The sequence below is a fragment of the Talpa occidentalis genome, unplaced genomic scaffold (assembly GCF_014898055.3).
Source record: "Talpa occidentalis isolate TD23 unplaced genomic scaffold, MPIMG_talOcc4v2.1 talOcc4.6, whole genome shotgun sequence".
NCBI lineage: Eukaryota > Metazoa > Chordata > Mammalia > Eulipotyphla > Talpidae > Talpa > Talpa occidentalis.
This window is the reverse complement of record NW_023604972.1, coordinates 36,278,564-36,305,996: the sequence shown is the minus strand read 5'-3', so window position 1 is coordinate 36,305,996 and position 27,433 is coordinate 36,278,564. Positions and strand designations below refer to the sequence as shown.

Sequence of the window (27,433 nt, the reverse complement as noted above, 5' to 3'; positions counted from 1 at the left end):
ATATTTATGTAAACATAACCCCATATATTTTCATGTATATAATATCAATGTTGTCATACATTTGTCTTTTTTTAAAAAGATTATTTATGCATACAAGAACTGGGGTGCAGGCCAGAGGTGTGTGTGGGGGTTGAGAGGATTCACCAGAGACAGAGTGGGGAACAAATCAGGCAGATCAATTGAAATATACTGCTGAGGGGAGCAGAGGGTGAGACAGGAGAGGTTTGCTGCACCATGTGGGTAGCCCTCTGGTTGGGGATCAAACTCTGTTGCAGTGCTGCAGATACCTTCATAGGTTGTGTGTTAACCCTTGTGCCACCAGGGAGGCCATGTTGTCACACATTTGAATCCTCTTGTTGCATTAATTACTTAGATACATCATTGAAAAAGAGATATATAGGGTCAGAAATTTTTATTTGAACAGTACAATTTGTTTCCAAAAGTAAAATTATTCCTCTCTTTTTTAATTAGGTACATCACAATTCTCTATTGAAAGTGTCAGGCGTGAGGTTGCACTTGAAACAGTGTGCGTAAATATTTAACTTTTCCCATATTTTTATAATGTTCATCAAAATAGCATATCCATTGATTCTTGTCATTTAAGAAAACAGGTCATTTTGTATAATTTCTGCAAATCTTCAACTCTACTTACCATTGATACTTGTTTTCCTTTTAGCCATTCTGATGACTGTGTAGTGTTATCTTAGTGTGGTTTGACTTGTTGAAATAAGTGAATATTCTTTTATGTATGTTTTCAAGTGTTTTATTCATTTACTAATTGTGTTACTTCCTTAAGTTTGTAGAACATATTTTGTATTTAAATGTTTCTTTGAATATTGATATTGCAAATATAATTCACTGATTAATTTTTCATTTTTAATGGTGTTTTATAGGAAGTAAGAATTCATAATATTAATTTAGTCTTAGTGATTAGTTACCCCTTTGACTAGCGCTTCCTGTATCCTTCTAAAAGAATGTATTGCTAGCGATCCCAATTTTGTAAAAGCATTCTCTGTTTACTTCTACAGTTAATTTTTACTCATATTTTGACATTAAATTAATTAGACATTGTTTTTATATACCAAGAAAGCATAAGCATTATTTTTAATTTATGAATATATGCTAATTTATGAATAATCAGTTGATTTTAAAAAAATAAAATTAACCAAATAATTGAATAGTAATTGAAAAGTAAATCCCTCACTATGCTGAGGTTTCATGTTAGCCAGTAATCAGGTTTTGGCTATTAATAGATGAATCTATTATAATTTGATAGCTTTATTGGACAATTTTTCAATCCATTGGCAAAAAACATGTAATAATTATAAAAACCTTAGAATGTGACTTTGTATGTAGCTTGAATTTTACATAAATGTGAGAGTGGGATTGCTGACCTTTTCCTTGGTATTCATGCCATCATAAGCATTGTGATATGACAAAACATACAAGAAGACTTTTCAGTCAAGGATTTAGTCAGCGTTAATATTTTGCCCCCCTTTTCATTCTTATTTTTGTTTCTTTCTGCATACCTAATGGTTTCAGGTTGAGTGACAGATGCTGTATATATAAATTTATGAGGAGTCTTAATTGACAGTATCTTAATTCAGAGAGGGTTCACTATTTTTCAAGCAAATATAATGGGTCTAATTACCTTAAAATAATCAAGAATATTAATGTATCATTTGGATCATTCTTGGGGTAATGTAATATCTAATTATGATTTACATAACTTCATTTTATGTACAGGATTACACATTTTAACTGAAATCTGATTTTCTGGGGCCTTTTTATGATCAGGTTACAATCTCCATGTTCTGTCTTTTCTCTCCCACAAGCTGCTGGATGAAACATTTAGTCTACATTCAGAGGTGTTTGCTTTAGCTATTTTTTTCTAACTCTCAAATTTTCAGAATTTAATATATTTCCTTGGGGGAAATGGTTGTATGTTTAGTACCTGTCCGGTCATCAATTTCTTTGCTCCATAGTGCCACCAAAAACTCTGTCAGTTTTACTGTCTTTTACTAGCAGCCCTGTACCAGGCAAAGAACACATCTTTCAACTTCTTGCATTTCCCAGATTTGGCAAATTTCCCTGGAAACAAAAAGCTACTGAAGTTTTGCCTACTTTCCCTTGGTTCCTACTATGCAAATTCTTTGTTCTTCTAGTTCTCATTGCTTTCATAGTTCCCATTTGTTTAAAAAGAGGATTTTTACATTTATTCAACTTATTATTCCCAGCAATAGTGTTGCAATATCACATGTCCTACCATAAATTATATTACCAGCAGATATATTGACAATTACAATTGAAAAATGGATTTAAATTCATATTTGCACTTTTTACTACATTACCATAACCATGTGTTTCATTTTTGTTGTTCATTTTACCAGTGACATGGTTGAGAATGGATTTTTGTAGCCAGCAATTATTTATATTATATTAGACTCAATTAATTCATAATTTTATGATAAATACTGGTGCTTTCTCAGTCAAGATTCATATGAGGATTTTATGGAATAGTTTTCATAATATATACATATATATACACTATTGTACATATATTATACATACATATATAATATGTATATATGTCAAAAGAGAAACAATGATTTTTCACCAATATTAGCTTTTTGTGATTCATTAATAGATAATGCTAGAGTCAATATTTTGAATAGAAGGGAGGTAAAAATTAACTCAAGAAAATTTCACACATTAATAATCATCTTTGAGAAAGATTCAGTGAGAAACTAGGTACAATTATTAATAATCTGACTTCAGAATATTTGAGTCAGTTATTTATACATTATATGTATTTCCACATGTAAGCATTTATACACACATAAATGATGGTTGTCTTTTCAAAATTCCTATTATAAATTTTCTATAAAATATAATTAAGCAAAACTTTCTAAATTTTTTTTCATCTATAGTTCTATTGATACTGCAATACAAAATATTTTTGTTGTTTTTAGAATTTATTCCTGTTCATTTCATTTCTAAATTATTGGGGTGTGATTTTATTTATTTGTACTGAAATAAGACTAGGAGCAATTTCCCACGTGGTTTATGGAGCCTTTAAGTTGATGAAAATAATACATTTTTAGAAAAATACAACATGTCTCAATCTTAAAATTTTTGTGTCTGTTTAAGGTTTGATTTGAACACTCTGTTATAGGAAAGTTGTTCATTAACTCTAGAGAATCAATATAACCAAACTTCTGATCTTTCCTTGAGGTTTTTTTTTTTTAAAACTATTCTCTGCTCAATGTGACTTTGCTTCAGGTTTAGGAGTAATTTTTCTGTGTCATGCAGGAAGATTTTTACACTTTCTTTTCTCATTAAGATTGACAAGTTACCAGGAAAGTTATGGCACCCAAACAGAAATATCACCCTGTTTTCCTTTGATAGTTCTCTCTCTTTGATCTTTTTGGACAGTGAACCCATATTTATTTCTGCTTCACATCTGAAAATTTTCTCATTTGATCTTCTTTCTTTAAGATACTTCATCTGTTTATAAATACACCATCACTTTAGAGAGTTCCTCATTACTTTTAACCTTACCAAAAGGAATTTTATCCTAAGAAAATCCTTTAAGAAATCCTAAACATTATGTTATGACATACCTCATTTTAACACTTAAAAATAAGAATATGTCCAATATTTAAAGTTAAAGATTTATGTTATTTTGTGATTAATAAAATGTGAAATTGGTTATGACACTGTCTTACACAGTATAATACCATTAGCCAGTTCAAAAGTTACTTAATCAGACTGAGGCATAAAATAGAACAAAGACATGTGAATACCATCCACAACATGCCTCAACCTTGACCTTCATATATATTTTCCTTCTGGAGATGTGTCAGAACAGTGTGCCCACTGGTAGGACAACTGGCCTTTTAACCTTTTTTAATAGAAAGCTTTGCAGATGTAATGGAATGCAACCTGTTTTTCTCTTGATTTTATGGGTCTGAACTCCTGCTAGGTTACTTTAACATTTCAATTTCCTGTAACTATACATGAGAGAATTGAGAAAACATAATGACCTAAGAGAATACTGAAGCAAAATCATCCATATGTATTACTGACCCAAGTTATGTTTTAATTAGTCCTAAAGGAATCTATCACCCCAACAATTTGAGAGTTAAGCAAATAGAACTTCTTTGGGGAGGGAAGAAAAAGGCTGAGGGTACAAACTATACTCAATATTGTCTAAATGGTTTCTTCAACCCTGAATGACAGTTATTTACTATGCTGTATGTATAGAAATCCCAACAAAATCTTGTTTGCCACACAAATTCCCCTCCTCAGGGGCACTGAAAAGTGTGTTTAACTATTTATTTTTTTTTAAAAAGATTTATTTTATTGTTATGCATACAAGAGCTGGGGTACTGACCAGAGGTGTGGGGGTGGGGGGCGGGCAGTGAGAGAATTCACCAGAGTGGGGAACAGAATAGGCAGACTGACTGAAATACACTGCTGAGGGGAGCAGCGGGTAAGGCAGGAGAGGTCTGCCACGCCATATTTAACTGTTTCTAAATAGAACTACTAAAACAATTAGAAACAAGAGTGTCATAAATAATTTTCAATTAATGTATTGTTTATGAATGAAAAAACTTAAAAGATAGTTCAATTTTTATACAGTGATTGAAAATAACTACAACATCAAGTTACTTTTAGGGAGAACATAACATCCGATATTAGATGATTAGAATAGTATTGTCTACTAAATGTTTAATTATTTACTATATAATAAATAGCATTACTATTATTCTTTTTTTAAAGATTTATTTATTTATTTTTTTATTTATACAAGCACTGGGTACAGTCAGAAGCACGGGAGGGTGAGAGATTTCGCCAGAGCGGGGAGCAAAGCAGGCAGAAGGACAGAGGTACACTGCTGAGGGGAGCAGCAGGCAGCAGGAGAGGTCTGTGTGCCATGTGGGACCCTCCTCCCGTGGCCGGGGAGCAGCCAGGGCTCCAACCGGCGCTGCAGAGGCTGTGGGAAGCTTTGCAACCCAGTGCTCAACCGCTGCACCACCAGGGAGGCCCCTATTATTATTATTAAAATACTATATATATATAATATATAATATATTAATATATTATATTAATATAATATATATATATTATATATATATGTCAGTATACTTTACAATTGTTAAATGAACACTCATTATATTCCTGGCGCTCTGCTATGTATTTCCCACTTTAAGTTTATTTAATGCTTTCTGTCATCATGACTAGGCAGTATACTAGATGAGGAGAAAACAAGTATACATGAATATACCATACTCTTATAAGAAGGTAAGAATTATTTGGAAATGTGCACTTGACACTATGAAACACCAAGAAGAATAAAAGCCAACAATAGTAGGGTTTTATTTTTAATCATTAGATATGTTCCTATACATAAAACTATCCAAGTTATTATCTGATAATTTCTTGTCACCTGTGCTGTAAAATTGTTTCTATTAAGAATGCAAGGAAAAATATAACTTTTATTGGTGCAATTGAAGGACTAAATTGTTGTTGAAGGACTAAGTTTTGTCTAAAGAAATTGTGACATGAATATATCATTTATGTTATTTATGGTGTGGCCTGCCTGCCTGCCCTCCCTCCCTCCCTCCCTCCCTCCCTCCCTCCCTCCCTCCCTCCCCCTCTCTCTCTCTCTCTCTCTCTTTCTCTCTCTCTCTCTCTCTCTCTCTCTTTCTCTCTCTTTTTCTTTCTTTCTTTCCATTCCTAAGCTTCCAGAGCAGTAAAATACTATTTTCATATACTTCCTAGTCTTTAATTGTTATCAAAACTTGGGAGAACAAATTTCATGGTGTTTAGTAGTGTACTCACCAAGTTTATCTGTATGGATGTGGAATTCTGTGGCATTAATTACAAATACTAGAAAATTTCATCGTCTGTGAAATCCTGAAGGGGACGTTTTGTTCTTACAATGAATATTTGTAAGAATTAAATAAAATTAAATCATGTTCATATAACCAAGGCATAACTACATAATTCCAACAATTATGTAGATACATTTTGAGATACACGTTGTATAACTTGCAAAAATAAAAGTGAAAAATATTCAGTATATAGAGTTTATATATTTTCTTACAAATAAGGAAAGTAGTTGAACTTAGGTACCCATGTATTACCCCACCAAAAAAGAATGCTGCAATTAATTGATATGTACAAGCAAAATGAAATCAATTTTAAAGAGACTGTAGAGAGATCAAATGTCTGTTTTCAGTAAAAATTCTAGGAATTTCAATCAGAAAAATAAATGTTGAGTAAAAAGTAGTGGAAAACTAGTGATATTAGCATTTTAAAGGATGTTTGATTAAATTTAATAAGTAATATTGTCTGCAACATCATATATACACACACAAAGTAAAATCCCAGTATATTAAATGCATAGGTTTGAGATGAGAAAATCCACATTGCAGCATTTGTAGTTTTCTGTAATGTCTTCTATGTTTACTAGCTTATCTGGCTACTATACTGTTGGCACTATAATGTAGGATTTATCCAATTTAGCCCAGTGTCAATGAGCTAGAATATCTGTTTAAGCTTTCCTCTGAACTTATCCAGTTAGTAACACCCTAAGTGTTTGCTATCTTGCTTGTTTGTTTAGCATTTCCCTAGTATTTGAATGTTTCTGTGTATATTCAGTTTTCAAATTCATTGACTAATAATGTCCTAACTCTGACAAAATGTGTTTAGATTTACTCAGCAATAACCTCTTCTGCACAAATGTGCAAAAAAGCAGTCAGTGCAATATACATTTCCTATATTTCACAATAGCATTTGACAAATATTCTCCACTTTTAATAAAACATATAGAGTATTCAGAATTTATGGAAATGATGCTCTCCTATGAAATGCAAATTTTTACTTTGTAATTTATTATAGTCATATTTTTCAAAGGATAGAATGATATTTTATTTCCACAATGTAAACACAATTTTAAAACTGAGAAACATGTAAAAGCTATGCTTTATAGCTACCCTCAATTTTAAGATCTATCTAAGAAAAAAGAGGTTATAGATAATATATATTACACACTTAGTGTCATTTGGGAAAGTTAATATACCTTTATCGAGATGTCAATAAATTCATTTGCACACAAAAAATGTATATAGTCATATGCAATTCTATTTGTTTTTGTTAAGGAATAAGCCTAGAAACTAGTAAATAAAACTCTTTTAAAGTATATTAGCCTAAAAAATTATGTAGGGCCATCAGTTTTCCCTGACATCTCTGGAAGTCAATAAAAACACTGTGTTAATCAAAAACAAAAGAAGGGATTGGAGCATATGCACAATGATTCTACATCTTCATTGTTTTTATTTTAATTATATGGATTATATGTTTCCAGTAACACAATGATAATAGTATTGCAAATACTACAAATATATATATAAATATGTTCAAATATTTTTAATTAAGGCACTTGAAAGTTTTAACATCAAGTAATTTCAAAAAGAAGAATAAAAATACTTTCTAATTCCTTAACAGCTATGTTTAAAAAAAAAAAAAGGCAATACTTTGTATCACTGCTGTAGCAGAAGCTAAAGCATATACTATTTTTTTAAGGACAATGATAGGATTGAGTAATGGCAACTGCGAGCTCTATTGCCAATGTCATAGCCATGTAGAAATAGTATTTAACAAATCCACAATGATTATTAGTTGTGTTTAATTATATTTTCTGTGTCTATAAATGTCTACATTAATCTGGTAAATTGAAGCATGTTTATTTAATACTATGGATTTAGACTCTCAACTAATAACTTTACCCACATAAAATTTCATATTTAAAGACATGTCCTTGAGAATTTTAAGGGTAGACATTTAAAACAAGTAGATTTGCCTGAATCTTGCAGTCACAATCGTATTTCTATAATTTATAAGCATTCAAAATTCCTTCTTGCAAATTAAGTATTTTAGAATGAGCTCACAGTCACAAAGGAAAAAAAGCAAAAAAAAAAAAAAAAGGGAAAGAGAAATAGCATTCTGAATTATAGCATCATACAACAAATATAAATATCTACAAAAGGCTATGAACCTTGTCTTTCTGAAGACTAAACCATATTCCAAGCATCCCAAGACAATAAGTAGGGTTTAGGGACATAAGTAAGTTTGAAGAAGTGATAGTAGTAACCTCTATGCCATCTATCAACTGTAATTTTCAAAGACATGATAGAAGCCTGTGGAGTCTCATCAAAACCACTTCTATTGCCCACTTAAAAACATCAAGGAAAAGCATGGAGCATGTCTTGAAATACATTGATGTCATAGATAGGAAATTGAAACATTTTAGGATATATAAACAACTTTTTCTTACATATATCACATCACCAGATTGTATACATTAAAATTTGATACAACTCTGTAAAGCTAAAAGAAATACTGAATAGCTTAATGGCCTTGTGGGAATTCACTAATGTTTTAAAAAAAAGTTCTGTAACTAATGATTTTTAAATTTAATTTTTATTAATTTGTCAGTCATATGTTTATGACTTTTGGAAGAACTTTTCCACCTATCCATATGTGAACATGTTTCACTCACCCTCCACCAATTCTGCCATGTCAATAGCAATAACCTGTTCCCCTTCTTCCCCTAACCCCACCTCTGTCCCTCCTTTCCTTCTGGTAACCAGCACATTTTTCAGTCTAAGAATTGTTTATGCTGTGCATTACCAGTGTGTGTTCTTTCATGGTTTATGTTCTACAAATATGTGAAGCCATCTGATTTAGGTCATTTGGCATAATCACCTTAAGACCCATCCATTTTGCACCCAAATGCATTATTTCATCTTTATTTATAGCTGAGTGGTATTCTATTGAGTACATGTTCATAATTTCTTTAACCAAAACTTCTATCAATGGGTACTGAGTTTGGTTCTGTAACTTGGTTTTTGTAGCTAAATGCTGCTTTTAACATAGTGTTACCAGGGCCCCACAGTGTGGGCTTCAGGGAAAGACTGGCTCTCTTCACCACTACTGGCTAAGTGATGGGAACTTTTGGAAAAGCAGTGGTGCTTTCCCTGCCTAAGTCAGAAGTTGCTGCCTATGGACAGCCCCTTCCTTGGACGAAAGCCAGGTTTGAGTGTGAAGCCTGGGTGGGAGTTTTCCTGCTAGCTGATCAGAGTGCTGCCTTTGGGCAGCACCCAGGCCATCCTGCAGCATAACAGCTGCCAAATGGCTGAGGGGAGCCCCAGTATTCATAGGGCTTAATGGCCGTCCTGAAACTAATGGGGTTTGGGTGGAAGAAGTCCCCCCACCCTGGACTCTGGCACCAGGCCCAAAAGCTGCCTCCAGGCAGTGTTAGCAGCTGCTGGTGGGAGGCATTTTACTCCCTGTCACCAGTAGCCCCAACTAGGGCTCAGGCTACAGGCAGAGGCCAGCAGTGATGGCAGATGGCAGTGGTTCCCCTACCATGCAGCCCCAGGGCATTCAGTGCCTGGGGCTGTGGAGGTAATGCTGCCCTGTGCTGGAGCAAGCTCCTGCATAGGCAGCAACAGTTGGTCTGATAGCCCCTGATTCAGGGTTGCAGGGAGGAGCATGAGGTCCCACTGAGCCAGCTCCAATGCTGTGGGGCCCCTGTTTCAGTTGGAGTACATGAATCTTTTTGTGTTAGACTTTTCATATTCTTTGCATTTATATATAGCAGTGGTATTGATAGAACATATGGTATTTGCATCTTTTTTTTTTAAGCGCATTTACCATACTGTTTTCCATACAGGTTGTACCAAATTGCATTCTTACCAACAGTGGATGAGTGTTCCTAGTGAGGAGGGAGCAAAATCCCAGACATTGGATCACCAAAATTCCTCTTTTCTCTCTTCAGAGTAATCTCTGTTCAGTGTTTTGGGGATCTTAAGTTCCTGCCCCATTTCCTATTCTGTTAATGGGTGCCAGGTATGGTGCCAGTTGTGATGCATAGATCACAAGCAGCCAGACTCCAGCCACCTTGTGTTTTCTCAGAGGAATGCCCACATAAGCTGGTTTCCATAATCACCTGGCAATGGCTGCCACCACCACCTCAGGGCATGAGACACAGTCTGCCAGGTACTGTGGATAGCTTATTTGGATCTTTTTGTACAGGATGAGGACAGGACTCTTCCAACTACTCTACTCACTGTTGAACCATAAATGGATAAGTCCGAATTATCTGCACACATGTAACACTGCTACCAATATTCCCCTTGCCTGTTCTTTCCAGGGTAGGGCAGGGGATGTTCCTTAACTGTGCCTCCCATCACCAGTCTCCTACTACTGAATCCACCAGTGGTCCCTCCTATGGTTTCATGTGTGTGTGCCTCCCCCCAGTCAGCACTGCTCCCTTTACAAAATGTTCCTCTGATAATATTCATTACACTCAGTGTGACAGGTAGCCTAGCCCAGCCCCGATCATGACCTGAGTGTGTTTAGTCACATTCCCTATGGCAAAACATCAACCTCAGTGCAAAACCTTTGGGAAAAACCTTTGGTTCTGTCAGTGAACTTCTGGATCTTCCTTTTGAGCTAACTGTATTCTAGTTTGACTTCCTTTGTAGATAAGTTTAGGGGAGAGATCATACAAATTTCTCTAGTCTGTCAATGGAGCCCTAACTTTTTTTTGATGTAACATTGGTTTGTAATATTATGCATGCTTTAGGCATAGTGCATTATGACTTGACAGTTATATATGCTATTATCATCCCCACCAAAAGGCTAGTTTCCATTCTCTACCATATAAATAAGTTTTATCTCATAAATTAAAGCAACTTCTTTTGTTTGCATATGTAACTATATCTGTTATTCACTGAAAAGCTTCACTTTTTAGGCCTCCCTGGTGGCACAGCGGGTTGAGTGCAGTGCTGTGAAGCTATTCGTAGCCTCTGCAGTTCCAGTTTGATTCCCAGCCAGTCAGGGAGATTCTCACATGGCACGGCAGACCTCTCCTGCCTTCCCCCCACCCATGTTCCCCTTAGCAGTGTATTTCGGTTGTCTGTCAGTTCTGCTCCCTGCTGTCTCTGGTGAATTCTCTCACCTTCCCACGCCTCTGGCTTGTGCCCCAGTGCTTGTATAAATAAATAAATCTTAAAAAAAAAAAAAAGCTTCACTTTTTAGATGGCTAGTACTTGGAAGATAAATTATGATTTAGAAAACTTATAAATTTTAAAATACTAATTTTATAAAAGTTTAAATATTAATTTAAGTTTATAGAAAACATTATCATCTATTATTTTTCTAAATGATTTTTCAAAGTTACTTTTCACGATTTCCTTAAAACACTTAGTGATTTAGAAATAAGAAGAAAAATATAATGTTCAAAATACCTCCCTGTCTCATATTTTACTTGAAAGCTATGATTATGAGGAAGTACATTTAATAATATAAACTTGATTTATAGTATTTACAGTAGAAATTCAGATTTATAATACATTTTGAGAAACCTGTCTAACATATGTGCTAATTTTAATTCTATGAGCAACACAATACTGAAGGAAATTTTTCTATCACTGACATTGCTACATATTAAAGATACCACTTTGATATAAGGATTTTTTTTCAATATTGTCCATGACTCACTTTGAGAAAACAGATTCACAAGTGCATATTCTTATTCTACAAATGTAAACTGTAATGAGGAAGTTAATTTCTCAGATAAAAATCAAAGGAAAAGCATAGCTGAGACTTGGATTAATATGAAGTTTTCTGCTCTCTAGAGATTTCATTTTTTCAGAGTATCAAAAATAAAATAAATTTATTTCATTAACATGTTCAGAAAATTTGCTTTCCTAGGAGATGGTTAAATTTAACAACAATCTAATACTTGGTAGAGAAATTGGACATTGTAAGAAGCCACAACCGACATACACTTTAGGAAGTGACAATATCATTCACTCTATAACGTTAGACTCACTCTGTAAAAACTGAAATTCTCCTTAGATAGTTAATACTATTTATTCTAAGGAGCATATGGTTCTTAGTGTTTGTAGTACTGTTGGATCAGTCTGCTTTTTATTTATCTGTTTTATTCCTGGTACCCTGTACATTACCTTTTGTGGCAATGGACAGATGGACTTAAACTGAAATTCTGGACACCTGTCACAAGTACAAATGTTAGCTTGTCAAAAATTTAGGTGGACTTCAGGACTAAATATTATGTGATCTAGTAACTCTTGCTTGACTTCTTTCCAATTTAAACATCTTGACAATTTGCCAAAATGAAAATTAAAATACTAGCAGCAATAGTGAAGAGTCTGTTATGCTACAATTTAGGAATATTGCCACTTAATGTAATATTACCATCAAAGGAAAAGCAATGAAATGGGCAGACACATATTTTGCATCTAATACTATGTGAGTAGACTTCATCCAGTTAAAGGATTTAAGAAGAATAACCAATATTTCCTTGAGAGAAGGAAATTTAACCTCGAAGCTATACCATAGAAATCCTACCTGCTTCTAGTCTGCTGGGCATGTCCTACATATTTCAGATAAAGACGACAGTATTCAAGTATAAAGCCATGCTTTGCATAAATTAAGGTACAGAAGTGCAACCAAATCAAGAATCAAATATGGGTTAATTAAAAAATTGGACTGGGTCTCCCTGTTGGCACTGGGCACTGCACTATGAGGCAGTCCGCAGCCTCTGCAGTGCGAGTTTGATCCCCGGCCGGCCAGAGAGAAAACCACAAGGCACAGCAGACCTCTCCTGTCTCGCCCACCTGCTGCTCCCCTCAGCAGTGTACTTTGGTCAGTCTGCCTGTTCTGTTCCCTACTCTGTCTCTGGTGAATCCGCTCACCCCCGCATCTCTGGCCTGTACCCCAGTTCTTGTATGCATAAATAAATAAGTATTTAAAAAAATAAAGATAAATAAATAAATAATTAGACTACTATACAGTTTTTACATTGATGAAACACAGTTCTTGAGACTGGTAAGCACATCGATTCCTGTCCAGCCAGGGAGCAACCCAAATGGCACAGCAGACCTCTCCTGGCTCGCCCACTGCTCCCCTCAGCAATGTATTTCCATAGATCTGACTGTTCTGCTCCCCACCTCCCTCCAGTGAATCCTCTCGCCCCCCACACCTCTCACCTGTGCCCCAGCTCTTGTATGCAAAAACAATAAATCTTTTTTAAAAAAACAAAAATCATTAGTAGTGTTCGGTTCCTGATGATCTGCTTATGAAGTGAATGTGTTTACATTTAGTAAGGTTTAAATATTCAAGGCCTTTGTTTTCAAAGTTTCGTCCAAATTATTCACTTCAATATTAATGCATATCATTATTTAATAAATAGATTTATCTTTATATTCATGCGTATCTTTTATGTATTACATCCTATGCCAAAACTTTCAATGCATTACTTAATTTAATGCCAGTCAAGTATTACTAATACATTTTTTTTCCTTATTCTAAATTTTGGGAAATTTTAATTATATCAAAAAATTACTAAATGTTTAATTATCTTACAAGAACAACTGTATACAAATGTCTTTCCTTTGACTCTTATTCTTTTTTTTAATTGTGTGCTTATTTTTTTTTTTAAAGATTTATTTTTTATTTATACAATAGCTGGGGTACAGGCCAGAGGCGTGGGAGGGTGAGAGGATTCACCAGAGACAGAGCAGGGAGCAGAACAGGCAGACAGGCCGAAAGCACTGCTGAGGGGAGCAGTGGGCATGACAGGAGAGGTCTGCTGTGCTATGTGGGACTCTCCCCGGCTGGCCGGGAATCGAACCTGCAGTGCAGAGGCTGCGGACAGTTTCACAGCCTGGCGCTCAACCTGCTGCGCCACTGGAGAGGCCCTCTTACTCTTTTTTTTTTTCTTCTTGGAGTGGGTTAGGAAATACGCTCTGGAATCTACTGATAATGGAGCCTGCAAATTACATAGTTAGCATGAAATCCTTTCTAACTCTTAATTTATTGTGCACTATGCATATGTATTATTATATGTGTTATGTATATATGTGGTACTGATAGTAGTATTAATATCATTATTTTTTGGTTTTATTAGCTTTGCTTTCTTTTTAAAAGATTTATTTTTATTTATTTATGCATAAAGAACTGGGGTATAGCCCAGAGGTGCAGGAGGCGGGTAAGAGGATTCACCAGAGACAGAGTGGGGAGCATAGCAGGCAGATGTACTGAAATACACTGCTGAAGAGAGCAGCGGGTGAGATAGGAGAGGTCTGCTGTGCCATGTGAGTTAGCTCCTTGGCCAGGGATTGAACTAATGCTGCTGTAGCTGGCAATAACATGATAGTGCTGAGTATTTAACCCCTTCACCACCAGGGAGGCCCTAGCTCTGCTTTTTTACTATATTCTCACTTAAATATAGAGTTATTCTTTGTTTAAATTGCAAATTAACATAATCTGTATATAAATATGGAATGCATTTGGTTAGAAAGATGCATAGAAATTTGATGGTCTACATGAAAATTAGTTTACAACTCATAGATTCAGTTGATAATTTATTTAAAAAGCTTAACAATAGAGTTTTACTGTTATTAATATTTTGTGGAAAAGTAAACATCTAGGGTATAATCTTCAGCAAATTAAAACCATAGGAAAAACATACATATTTAAAAATTATGTACTGATGTATAAATTAGATTGTTCTGTGTTTAACTCATTTTTCAAAATTCATTCAAGATAGGTTACCTCTGTTCCCATTACTAGAATGTGTGAGAGAAATAGCTAAATAAATTATAAATAGGTACTTATGTGCCTATGTTATTTACATTTCTGTTTATAAGTTTAATGTATATTTGATATAATTATATAAACATATTGTTTCTTTAACACATTTCAGTACTATTTGAAATTAAACATATAGCATATGGAAATATACACTTGCATATATATGCATGCTGTAAAGCATACTTATAAAATTATACATTATAATAAGGAGAGCTAAAAAGTAAGAATATTCATGTGACAAAAAGCACCTGATTTGTCACTTCACCTTTATTATTCCCTTCATTATTACCTATATTCATGCTTACGGAGAATCCAGATGGAATAGACACTGTGCTGAAATGAGTACATCAAAGATAATACAGAGAAAACAAAAATTCCCCAATTTGGGAACATGGCTGACCACAGGATCCTTGAGTCATCACTTTGTTCAGGGATATTGAGTATAGGAATCTGGAGGGAGCAGCCACTTCTGGAGTGGAGTTGGCAACATGATGACCAGTTTCTTAGCAAGGAGAGAGCCAACAACCATCACAAATTGATGGAAAGACTAAGAGTAAGTCAGGAATAGTGCCAATAGCTGGATACCAACTCTTTTCCTGCTAGTCTCCAGGGCTATCCCTTAGCCATATCCCAAGAAGGAGAGTGCATACTGACCAGCAGGAGCATAGATTGTTCAACAAGGTCACCAAGATGATCAGTGATTGTTTTGACATTAGGGAGAGTCACTCATCTGTGCTAGTCCTAGGATTGCTCTGCTAGCCCTGGGAACCAGGGAAACTACCCAGTGTGATTTCTAGTCTGAGCCTAGATTGCACAGAATCTGCAAATAGATGCTGTAAACTCATACATAGATTGCATAGAAACTGCAAATAGACACTGTAAACTCATACTGCTCAGTGAGTATGTATGTATGTATTTTGTCTTCCTTGGGGAGCCCTTCAAAGCTCAAGCCTAGAACTGTAAACCTTTTAGGCAGGGGACACCTAGATCATGATCTTTGAAAGTTTGGATATATCCTATATTTCCTTACTGCTTGAATTCTGGACCATACCTGGAGTGCTTAGTAAGAAACTGGGACCTATCCACAATAAAGACAGCTGCCAAGTGGGTTTTGTTGTTATTTGTGTGCCTGCTTTGGGGAGTCAGTGGATACAGGCCTGAAACTGGCAAGATTTCTGCTACCTGCTTCCCTGCACAATGGTAGATTATAAGTTCCTCCAGGCATATTGATAAAGCACTGTCTGCAGGGGATGACTAATAGCTCATTTCTCCAATGACTAGTGATGTTGAACATCTTTTCATATGCTTCTTGATCATTTGTATAATATCTTGGAGAAATGCCTACTCAAGTCCTTTACTCAAATTTTAAATAAATTATTTGATTTTAATGTTGTAGAAAATTTTTTATATATTCTGGTTATTTATACCTTTTCAGATACATTCGTAGTTATATTCTTCCATTCTATACATTACATTTTCACTTTGTTAATTATTTCTTTTACTAGAATGTGAGTGAACAAGACAGACACAAGACAGTACACTTTCCCAGATTCTAAATTTTCATGGAGAGAAAACCAATTAAAATAATGGATTACCATTATGTTAAGTGTGATATTATGTGAGAGATTCTACCAGGGCAATTTAGATATCTTAGTGCAGGATGGGCAGACTTAGGAATTCTTGGAGATAATTTTATATATCTTTTTTTTTTTTAAAGGATTTATTTATTTATTTATTTATTTATTTATACAAGCACTGGGTACAGTCAGAAGCATGGGAGGGTGAGAGAATTCACCAGAGCCAGAGCGGGGAGCAGAACAGGCAGACGGATGAAGTACACTGCTGAGGGGAGCAGCGGGCGGCAGGAGAGGTCTGCGCGCCATGTGGGACCCTTGCCCGGTGGCTGGGGATCGAACTGGCGCTGCAGAGGCTGCGGGCAGCTTCTCAAACCAGGGCTCAACTGCTGTGCCACCGGGGAGGCCCAATTTTATATATCTTAAAACCCAAAGAATGATTAAGAGTTAGCCAGCTATGTTAGTGGAAAGGGAATTTGAAGGAATTTTCTTGAGAAGATAATAGATTAGAAGACCATAGGTCAGAGGAAGGATAGAGGGCTACTTTGATAAAATGAAAGAAGTTTAACACTAGCTGGAACAAGAATTGAACAGATAACTAAGCAGGAGTCATGCCATTAACATCCTAAGAAATTCTTAGGAATTATTATTTTTTGATTCTAACATAAATAGAAAGGCATTTGATAGTTTTGTTAAGAATGACATAATCATTTTTGGAATAATTGCATTTTTGGAATAATTGCCTAGAAATGAGACTGAATTAAGATGGTTTTATAAATAGAAAGATTAGAGGAAAAATATTATGAGGGTTTTTGTAATTTAGTTGAGAGGGCATTCTTGCAACTTCAAATAATTTTCACTTAGAACATTGAAATTATTTATTGTCTGCTAGTGTGTAGTTAGAGAAAGAAAAATCCAATGACACTAATTCTTGTTCCTTTTTATAATTACTTATTTACATCCTCTTCAATCCACCCCAATCTCTCTCTCTAAAATATTTGAAAAATTTCTATTTTTATTTACTTCAAATTTAAACTTATGTTTGATAAATACAGAAACATAAAGATAAGCTATGTTGACTCTACTTACTAATAATTTGATCATGAAAAATATGTGACAATATCTCTGAATTTCAAAATATGCAGAATGTTTTTAAGAAGACAGTTGTTTTTAAGACATAAATTTTGTTTGAAATGTAAGAATAATATAATTACAAAGATTGAAGAAAAATAAGAAATCAGCTAGTTTACTTACATTACAAATAAGAAGGTTGAAACCCATAAATTTAAAATGGTCATTTATCTATACTTTTAATTTTTTGATTCTGCTTACATCATTATCTTGGAAATATCTGTCGAAAATGAATACGCTTCTGTCCTTTAACAAAAATGTTAACTGCATTTAGTGCAGTATTTTATCTGGTAAAAAATAACTTTTCTTAACCACTAAGTTATTTCTGACTACTAAAAGGAACAGAGATTATGAAACACGTCTTTAAAGTTTGAACATGTTTCAGTAACCTGCCAGCTCAAAGACTATTCATTCAACTCAATTTGCAGAAAATCCTGGAAGCCTATTCAATCAATGACTCTCAAAGGTTAGCTGAAGTTTGAACTTTGAGCAATGAACCTTTGAATGAGGGCATATTGAACTATAATTTGTCATTTTTCAGGGAAAAAAAGTACCTATTGTAAGAAATAGATGAGAACTTAATTGTCTCATATCACTTGTGCTTTAGAGGAGAAACTGTCATTCTTTACATGAATTCAGAAAGTCTAGCTTGACAAATACCAGGAATTTATTATCACAATACTTGATAATGTAAAAAAAAACTACTTATTAGAATATATTCATCAATATGTTCTGAATATTTATTTTTAATAGAACATTTCAAGTTTTAAGACAGATTATCTGGTAAGAGTTATATAGAGTAAAATTTGTTTAACGAGTTGGACTAAATATTGACATACTTTTACCTGTTGTACATTGGCACCATATTTCCTTCTCTTATGTGGATCTCAAAAAAATAATATGTATAAGCAGTAGTACTTTTTTCGAGAGTGACAGTTCACATTGGCAAAGTGTCCTTACAGTCATTTTATTTTCCTCAGAAAGTTTAGCATATTTTCTTTTTTGTTTTTGAAAGATTTATTGATTGATTGATTGATTGATTTATACATACAAGCACTGGGTACAGTCAGAAGCGCGGGAGTGTGAGAGAATTCACCAGAGCGGGGAGCAGAGCAGGCAGAAGGACCGAAGTACACTGCTGAGGGGAGCAGCGGATGGCAGGAGAGGTGTGCGTGCCATGCAGGACCCTCCTCCGGTCACCGGGGAACAGCCGGGGATCGAACCAGCACTGTAGAGGCCGCGGGCAGCTTCGCAACCCAGCGCTCAACCGCTGCGCCACCGGGGAGGCCCAGCATACATTTTCTTAAGGACATTAATTTGTCTTAACTGGCTGGAACAGTGAATATTTGTAATATGGGAAAGTTTTTCATTGATGAAATTGTTAATCATGGATATAAAATTCAATTATTTCTTACATTTCATGCTTTTTCCCTAAAAATCAGGAAAAGTATAATCATATAAATAAGCCATTAACATAAGTTAAATGGAATAATAAAGTAAGATTTCCACAAACTCAGTGCAAAAATAGCATAAAGATTTCCACAAAAATGGCATAAGATTTCCACAAAAATGGCATAAGATTTCCACAAACTCAGTGCAAAAATGGCAATAAAAATGATATCTGTCAATATGAATAAAATATATGCTAGGTAAGCTCTACCATTCAAAAGAGAAATGGTGAAGTCTTCTAATTTTGTCTGGTTTTGAATTTTTATCTAGGCAATCATATAAAATGCACCCCCAGATTGAACTATGTTTGGATGTTGAAATGTAAGCTGGTCTTTTAGGAATACATAGGAGCACATTGTTGAGTCATGGTCTCAGTTACACTCAAAAAAGCAAGATATGAGAATTCTCCTTGATGCACATCTTTGAAACACCTCATAGTGCTGTGTTGTTTTTGTTACTTTTGAATTATTTTTATGTTTCTGTGACAAAGTTAGCATTTCAATGTGACTTTAGTTTGGATTTCTGAGATTACAAGTAATTTTAGAACAATCTCCATATGCTTTTGACCATTTGCATGTCTTCTCTTGTGAAGTGCAATTTCAAGGAATTTATCCATTTGAGTAGGAAGAATCTATTTTTGTTGCATAACTGTGTCAGTTATTTGTATATTTTTCCTTTGAGTTTACTGCCAACTAAATATGTTGTAACATAATATTTCATAATATAACTTTCATTTCCTGTTTCTAAAGGATTTATTTTGATGTGCAAATGTTGGCTAAATTTAATATAATCTAACCAACATCTACCTTCATATTATGGCTCTGCTTAAGAATATATTCCTACACCAAGTTCATGAAAATATTCTTTATTTCTGGATACATCATTGCTTTGGTCTGTAGTGTCATCTGCAATTGACACCTGGGTTTATTGTATTTTGTATGTCAAAATTATTTTTATTAAGGATAGCCAACTAACAGCACCATTTATTAAAAAGATTATCCTGACTAGGAATAAGGATAACATCCCAACTTGATAAAGATTCCCTACAACCTACCTAGCATCATATATAGTGTTAAGAAACTTGGTGCTTTTCTGCTAAAATCAGGAACAGAGCAAAGTTATTATCCTCTTATCAGTCCTATTCAATGTGATACTGGAAGTTCTAGGTAATACAAAAAGGATGAAGTAAACAGTTTCAGAAAGAGGAAATAAAGTAATCTTTGTTCATAAATTACATGATTGTCTATGTAAAAAATCCCACAGAATCTACAAAAAAACTTCCTGCAGTTAATAAGCAATAGTATTAACTATAGATACATAGATAGATGATATATATATGTGTGTGTATAAATATATAGATATAGTTGTTTTCTTGAAAGTCTCTCCTGGTCAGGACCATTCATATGCAGATTGCCTCTTTCCTCTGGCTATTACATTTTAAGAAGCAATAAATATTTAAGTAAATTTGTACAAATATCATACGGCTATATATTTTGTTATCTATTATATGAGGTCTTTCAGTTTTTAATCTTTCAATTTTTCAAATTTTTCTTGTCTATTTGAATTTTAATATAAATGTTATTAGTTGCATGTGATTTCTCCCAGTACACTCTTTTACACTGGTTGTGTGTGCTATCCAGTCATTCACTATTGTTTGCAAAATATTCAAAATGTCATCCAAATTAAAATCCCAAATCCTTAACTTGATCTACAAGTTTATTCATGATCTGTCACCAATATCCCATCCTTTACTTGATTTCTTATTGTTTTTTCCTTGTTCTCCTTAGTCAAGGCAAACTGGCTATCTCTCTTCTTCAAATACTTGAAGTACGGTACACTTTAGGGTCTTGTATTTGTTGAACACTTTGCCTGTTCTTCCAAATATCATTTATCTAGCTTCATAATTACAATTTTATGCACATTTCATATTCCAAACATGACCTTCCTTAATGTTATTGTCTTAAAAAGAACCTCCCTCCTAGACAATTTATTTTTTTTTTTACTCTGCAGGTAATTTTATTTTATTTTATTTTTTTTAATAAATTTTATTTTTATATTCCCCATACAATTGCAACCCCCTTATTTTGACCCCAATCCCTCCCCTCCCGCCCCCTACCCCCCATAGAGTGTCTCTGGTTCATAGTTTTTTGTTGATTTTGATTTTCACTTTCTTATAGTTATTCATTTTCCTGGTCCCTTATTTAAGTTTTCTAGATTCCTGCTATGAGTGAGACCATCCGTTATTTTTCTTTTTCTTTCTGGCTTATTTGCTGAGCATGATCCCTTCCAGCGCCATCCATGTTGCTGCAAATTGCATGTGTTTATCTTTTTTGAATGCTGAGTAATATTCCATGGTATATATGTACCACATCTTCTTGATCCAGTCATCTATTTTTGGGCATTTGGGTTGTTTCCAAAGCTTAGCTATTGTAAATAGTGCTGCTATAAACATAGGGGTGCAGGTGCTCTTTGGAATTGATGTTTCTGTGTCCTTTGGGTAAATACCTCCTCCTAGACAATTTCTATGCCCAAACTCTACTTTTTCTATGTTTTGTCAAGTTATAGCTATATATTTGCAAATATGTTACCTCCAAAATACCCATTATAAGTCATCCAATAGAATTGTATTTTCCTCAATTTTCTTATCTTCAGTTTCAGAACTGTATACCTTATGTTATAGTGTTCAATAAAAATATCAAGGTTTAAAATTTTTCTTATTCTTTCTGTTGCATGACTCTCTAATTTTAAGCCAACATTTGCCACAATAGCTTAACTACAGTCAATTAGTTATTTGTTAGCATATTATTCAGCTTTTAAAAGAACATAAATGCAGATTCATATTTAATGATGTATAAAGATATCTAAAGTATATTAAGTAATTCCTGTTTCAGAATAACATATTTATAAAGTTTCTTAAAATGAAAGAATGAATGCACATAAGCTTCCATAAAATGTAAATAAATTTTTCATGCTTTATCTTCTAGGAAACTAGTATCATAGGAAAAAGGATTTTTAGCTGCATTTCTTGTATCTTCACTGGGTTTGCTTTTTCAGTATGTTCATAAAATAATTTTACAATGCAGGAACTATCACAAAAATATGTAGCTATATATAAAAGATTTCATATGATCCTTCTTAATATGAAGGGTGGCATTTTAGTTTTCTAGCTTGATGTCCACGAAGAAGACTTCCTCATCAGCAGTATTTTTCCATCCAGAAAGAAAATGGATTAAATTGTTATAATTTAGTATATTTATCTACATTTTAAAAATATATTTTTTTCTGCAAAGACTCATGAAATCAGAAAAAAATCTTTAGTATAAAACAGTGTCTAATCTAGCAAAATACTTGCAATTACAATGCAAAGCTTCATTTTATTATTCAGAAATTTAAATTATAAACACAGCATCATTCACTGAACTCTTCCACAGGACAAGATTAATTTCAATAATGCTTCTGTTTTAAATATCATCAGTATGTTTAAGATTAATCATGTTTGAGCGAGATGTATTGTTGGAATGTTTGATGCATATTAATGTCTTCACAGTTGTGGTTATTTATCTTCATATTCAAAACTTGTCACAATCTTAGCATTAGTAATGTGCAAAGTCAGAGCTCTACTAATTCTCCAATTATGCATAATACAACCATTTTTAAATAAAGGCTTACCTCTTACATTTACATTATTTACATTTATGTAGCAGCTTCAAATGTTTCTAAAAATGAACTGTTAAAAATCTAACTTTATATCATTTATAATATGACATAAGAAAATCAGAAACACTGAGGATACCTCTTCATTTTGTCATGAGGAAGATATTAAGATATTAATTGTTTCACTAGCTGAATATACTTTAAACATTAAAATATAAAATAATTTGGTTGTCTACCTATGTATTCCTTTATATATAGATATATGTATATATAGGTAAGCAATCTTTTTTTATTTCTATTCCCTACTTTCTTGTTCCATTCAATGATCATTTAGTAATGAAATATCTAAATGTATACTTATTTCCAAGCCAGATCACACTCTTAAACTTCACCTTTATATAAATATTATAAAGCCCGAATTAAGCAGTTGAAGGAATGATAAATCCTCAAACAAATGTGCCCCAAAGACTATTTGAATACTCCCTCTACTGTTATTTTTCTTTTACTAGTATTCCCAGTTGAATTCAGCAGCATTACCTCACATATTTCTTGCTTAGATTAAAAATCTAAGGAGTTGTTCCAAGTAACTTTCTATTCTGCAAACTTTGCATTATATAAATTAACAGTTCACATTTAGTTCCTTCTAGATTCTTCTCTAATCAACCGATTTTTCCCCCTTGGTAACTTAACTAACACCTATCAAGAATGCATCTTTTTGTGCAGATAAGTATTTTCCTACTATTCTATCAATATCAATTCCTACTATCTTTATCATTGCACTGAGACTAATCTTTAAAATAATATACAATAATAATAATACACAACTTGTCTTTCACCTTTTTTGCTTAAAATCCAACATGAACTCCATTTCACTCCTAGTAACCATCCCAAAGGCTTTTAATAGCCCTATAAGATTTTGAAGAACCAAATATGCCTATTTTTACAGACATATTTGTAACTCTGACATTTAACTATCTTTTGTCATCCTTCATAATTCCTTCTATTGGTTCTTAACCTTGACCAGGTATCAATTCTTTAATAACTTCTTACATCAATTTTCCTTTAACTCACTTCTAAAATTAATACAAATCAGTATCAATTTCAATTGATACTTCCCTTTTTTACTGCCAGTGTTTCAACCACTTCAGTATCATTGAAACCAAAATTTTTTGTTTTGTTTTTCTCCTATGACATTAATATTAAATCAGTGACCAAGTATTCTTTTTATTTACTCATTTTACCTCAAACATTAATAGTGTTGGGCCTCCCCTGGTGGCGCAGCAGTTGAGTGCTGGCCTACAAAGCTGCCCACAGCCTCTGCAGCGCCTGTTTGATCCCCGGCCACCGGCGAGGGTCCCACATGGCGCGCACACCTCTCCTGCTGTGCCTGCTGCTCCCCTCAGCAGTGTATTTCATCAGTCTGTCTGTTCTGCTCCCTGCTCTGGCTCTGGTGAATTCTCTCACCCTCCCACGCTTCTGACTGTACCCAGGGCTTATATAAATGAATGAATGAATGAATGAATGAATGAATAAATAAATAAATAAATCTAAAAAAAATAGTGTATTTCAACTCATTTTCATTTTTCAGTCCTGCAGCTATCAGCCAGATTCCTGTCACTTTTCTGTTTTAATCTAATAACCATGTTCCTATATTCCTGTCATTTCTTATACCCTACTGAAGCTAAAAATAAAATAGTGAACAAGACTGGTCCATGCTTCATGGAGTTTATATCAAATTGAGAAAATAAGAAAATGAATAAGTAAGTAAATAAGAAATAATTGACCACTGCACAACATTATCACACCAAACATCATAGGATGCAATATACAGAATCCTTACAAAATTCCTCTGTATTTTCTCTATTTAATAAATCATACTGCTCTTATAGGTACTATATGAATATTGCCCATGAAATATGCATATTATATAGTGATATATATATACACACATATTCATAAATGTTTATAGCTATATATAGCTCACTTGCAGATAGTTCACGTTACATTATTGAATCTTTTCATGGGATATTCTTAGTTTTACTATTGTGTTAATTTCATAGAGGACACAAACAATAGTCAAAGAGGTTACATAATTTCAAAATTCCTATAGCAGGTGACATGTTGATGACATTTATGGGTGTAGATCTAAATAATTTTTCTGACCTAAGGAGCATGCTCCATTACCTCCAGTTAATCACAGTGTCCTTCTATATCCCTTCCAGGAAGAATAATCATTTATTCATTATGTCATACTGAGAATTGTGCATTAAACAAAAAATATCAAGATAAGGGAGTCCACATAATAGAACAATATAAGCATCTAGGCAATCATAGCAGTGGCCAAAAATCAACTGTATGCTCCTAGAGTAGAAGGAGGTAATACTTGAAGAAAAGCAAAACAAACTGTCTTATAAAAGTGACTCATAACACGTGACTCTTCCCACATAAAGAGAAAAATGAGAGAGATTAAGTGGTGTATTATCTATCTTGTAATAACATCAGACTAAATTACAAGAATGATGAGGAGATACATGATAGAAAATGGGATATTTTAAAAAATATTAAGATTAAGTCATTGGAGAAATACAGTTTTTAATGTGATACGTGGTCATGTATTTATCTTTGAAATAGATGAAAGGAATGGTTTAGAAATCAAATTTTATTTTATAATTAGAGCTAAATTGCTACTGCTGGAAGAATACTGAAGTAAGAACACTACTTATTTGCTATAGGAGTAATAACATAACCCTCCCAACACCCCACCATTCCTTTGTCATTATCATGTTCTATCTGACTGTGAGGAATTCAAATTTCAATATTTATTGCAAATATTCATAAAATCCATTTCTATTATAATCATAAGCAAATATATATAAATGAATACATATAAAAGAAGGTAAATGACAAGAAAAAATAAGAATGACAATAATTGGTAATTTAGATAACAAAGTTATTATAGTTTTCTGTATATTTCTAAATAATATTTTAATAGCCAAGATATGCTAAATTATAATTTAATTTGCAAAAGAAGAAATGAAGTCTGACATGCTGCTCTCCTTGAAATCACTAAGATTTGATAGCTAACAGAATTTTAATTGATTTTTGATAGAATTGGAAAAAAATAGCCATATGCAAAAGAATAAAATTAGAACACAACTTCACACCATGCACAAAAAAAAAAATGAACTCAAAATGATTTAGAGAGTTGAATATAAGGCCTGAAACCATAAAATACATAGAAGAGAACAGACAAAACACTTCATGAAATTGGCTTCTGGGATATCTTTGGGGATTCCAGTGCAATGACAAGAGAAACAAAAGCAAAAATAAGCAAATAGACTACATCAAATTTAAAAGAGTATAGACATGAAAAAAACAATCATTAAAATGAAAAAATACCCTCTTGAATGGGAAAAAAATTGTACATCATACATGTGACTACGGACTAATATCCAAGATCTACAAAAAACTCATGCAACTTACAAAAAGAAAACAAAGAACTCAATCAAAATGTGGGCAGAGCTAAATAGACATTTCTCCGAAGAAAACAACAGGCATGTGAAAAAATGTTCATCATTTCTCATGGGGGGAATTCAAATTAAAACCACAATGAGATATTTCATCACACCTGTGAAACGACCCATATCAATAAGATCAGAAAAAAATAGGTGTTGATAAGGATATGGGGGAAAAGGAATCCATATACACTGTTGATGGGAATGTAGACTGGTCTACATTCTATCCTTATGGAAACTACTTTGGAGGTTTCTTAAAATACTATCATATAATAGAGCAATTCCACACCTGGATAACCACCTAAAGAATGCAAAAACACTAATTCAAAGGGATATATGCATTTTATGTTAATTGCAGTACTGTTTCTAATAGTCAAGAAATGGAATAACTTAAGTGTCCAAGAATAGATAAGTAGAGTAAGAAGATGCGAAATATATGCATCACAGAATGCTACTTAGCTACCATTTGCAACAACATGGAAGGTATTGGGAGGGATTATGCTAAGCAAAATAAGTCAGGAGTAAGACAGACATTGAATCATTTCATTAATTAATATGTTAGATAAAGAAAAAGAAAGGAGTAAGTAAAACTAAACCAAAACAAACCCTAGAAATGTCACTGAGAATTAAGGCTACCAGAATTAAGGCTACCATTTTCTCTCCCACAGAGAAAATGGAGGAGCAGGCCCAATGAACAAAGATGGATGATTATTGGTGACTTAGTAATGGGCATTGTATAATATTTACCTGAAGAGGGGTGTGAATTTATACCCCTAAATAATATATAGTGTTGTAAACAAATGTTACATCAATTTTTAAAAAAGTAAAATTTTAAAAACAAAAAAATTAATAGATTGCTCAGAAATTCATCTGTTTGACAGACCTGCAGCAGTTAATGTCTGCTGCCAAGTTTTCCACTTGAGATTTGAGAAAAATATATCCTCGTATGTTCTGTCTATCTGTTTTGGGCAGCCAAGACTCAATAGGAGAATGCAGGAGAAAAACAAGGAATTTTTCTTAACCTTGTAAAAAGCAAAGAGCAGTTTTGCTGTGAAGAATTTAATATTTGAGCTTAAAAGAAATTGCCAAGAGCTATATAGTATGAAGCCTTCAATTCATTTTCTAAAAATTCAATTCACTTTCTGAAAATCTATCCTTATCATTAGACTTGAAAACAATTTTATTTAAAAGATGTATTCTCTCCAGAATAATCCATCTAAACAAGTAAGTTTGATTTCATTACTAATAATCATGCTTAATAGTGGCAATAAATCACTTTTGAATGTTATTTCTGTGTTGCCACCAAACTATTTGTAAACAAATCATTTCACAATTATGTTAGCTGGATTTTATTATTTTTCCCAGGTTTTTTTTAAAGTTTTATTGTATTTATGCATACAAGAACTGGGGTGT

General features: G+C 33.5%; 1 pseudogene; it reads left to right on the top strand.

The window, feature by feature from the left end:
* Window positions 1-9,923: 9,923 nt before the first annotated feature.
* Window positions 9,924-27,433, top strand: part of LOC119260299 (histone-lysine N-methyltransferase KMT5B-like) — a 116,399-nt pseudogene continuing 98,889 nt past the window's right edge.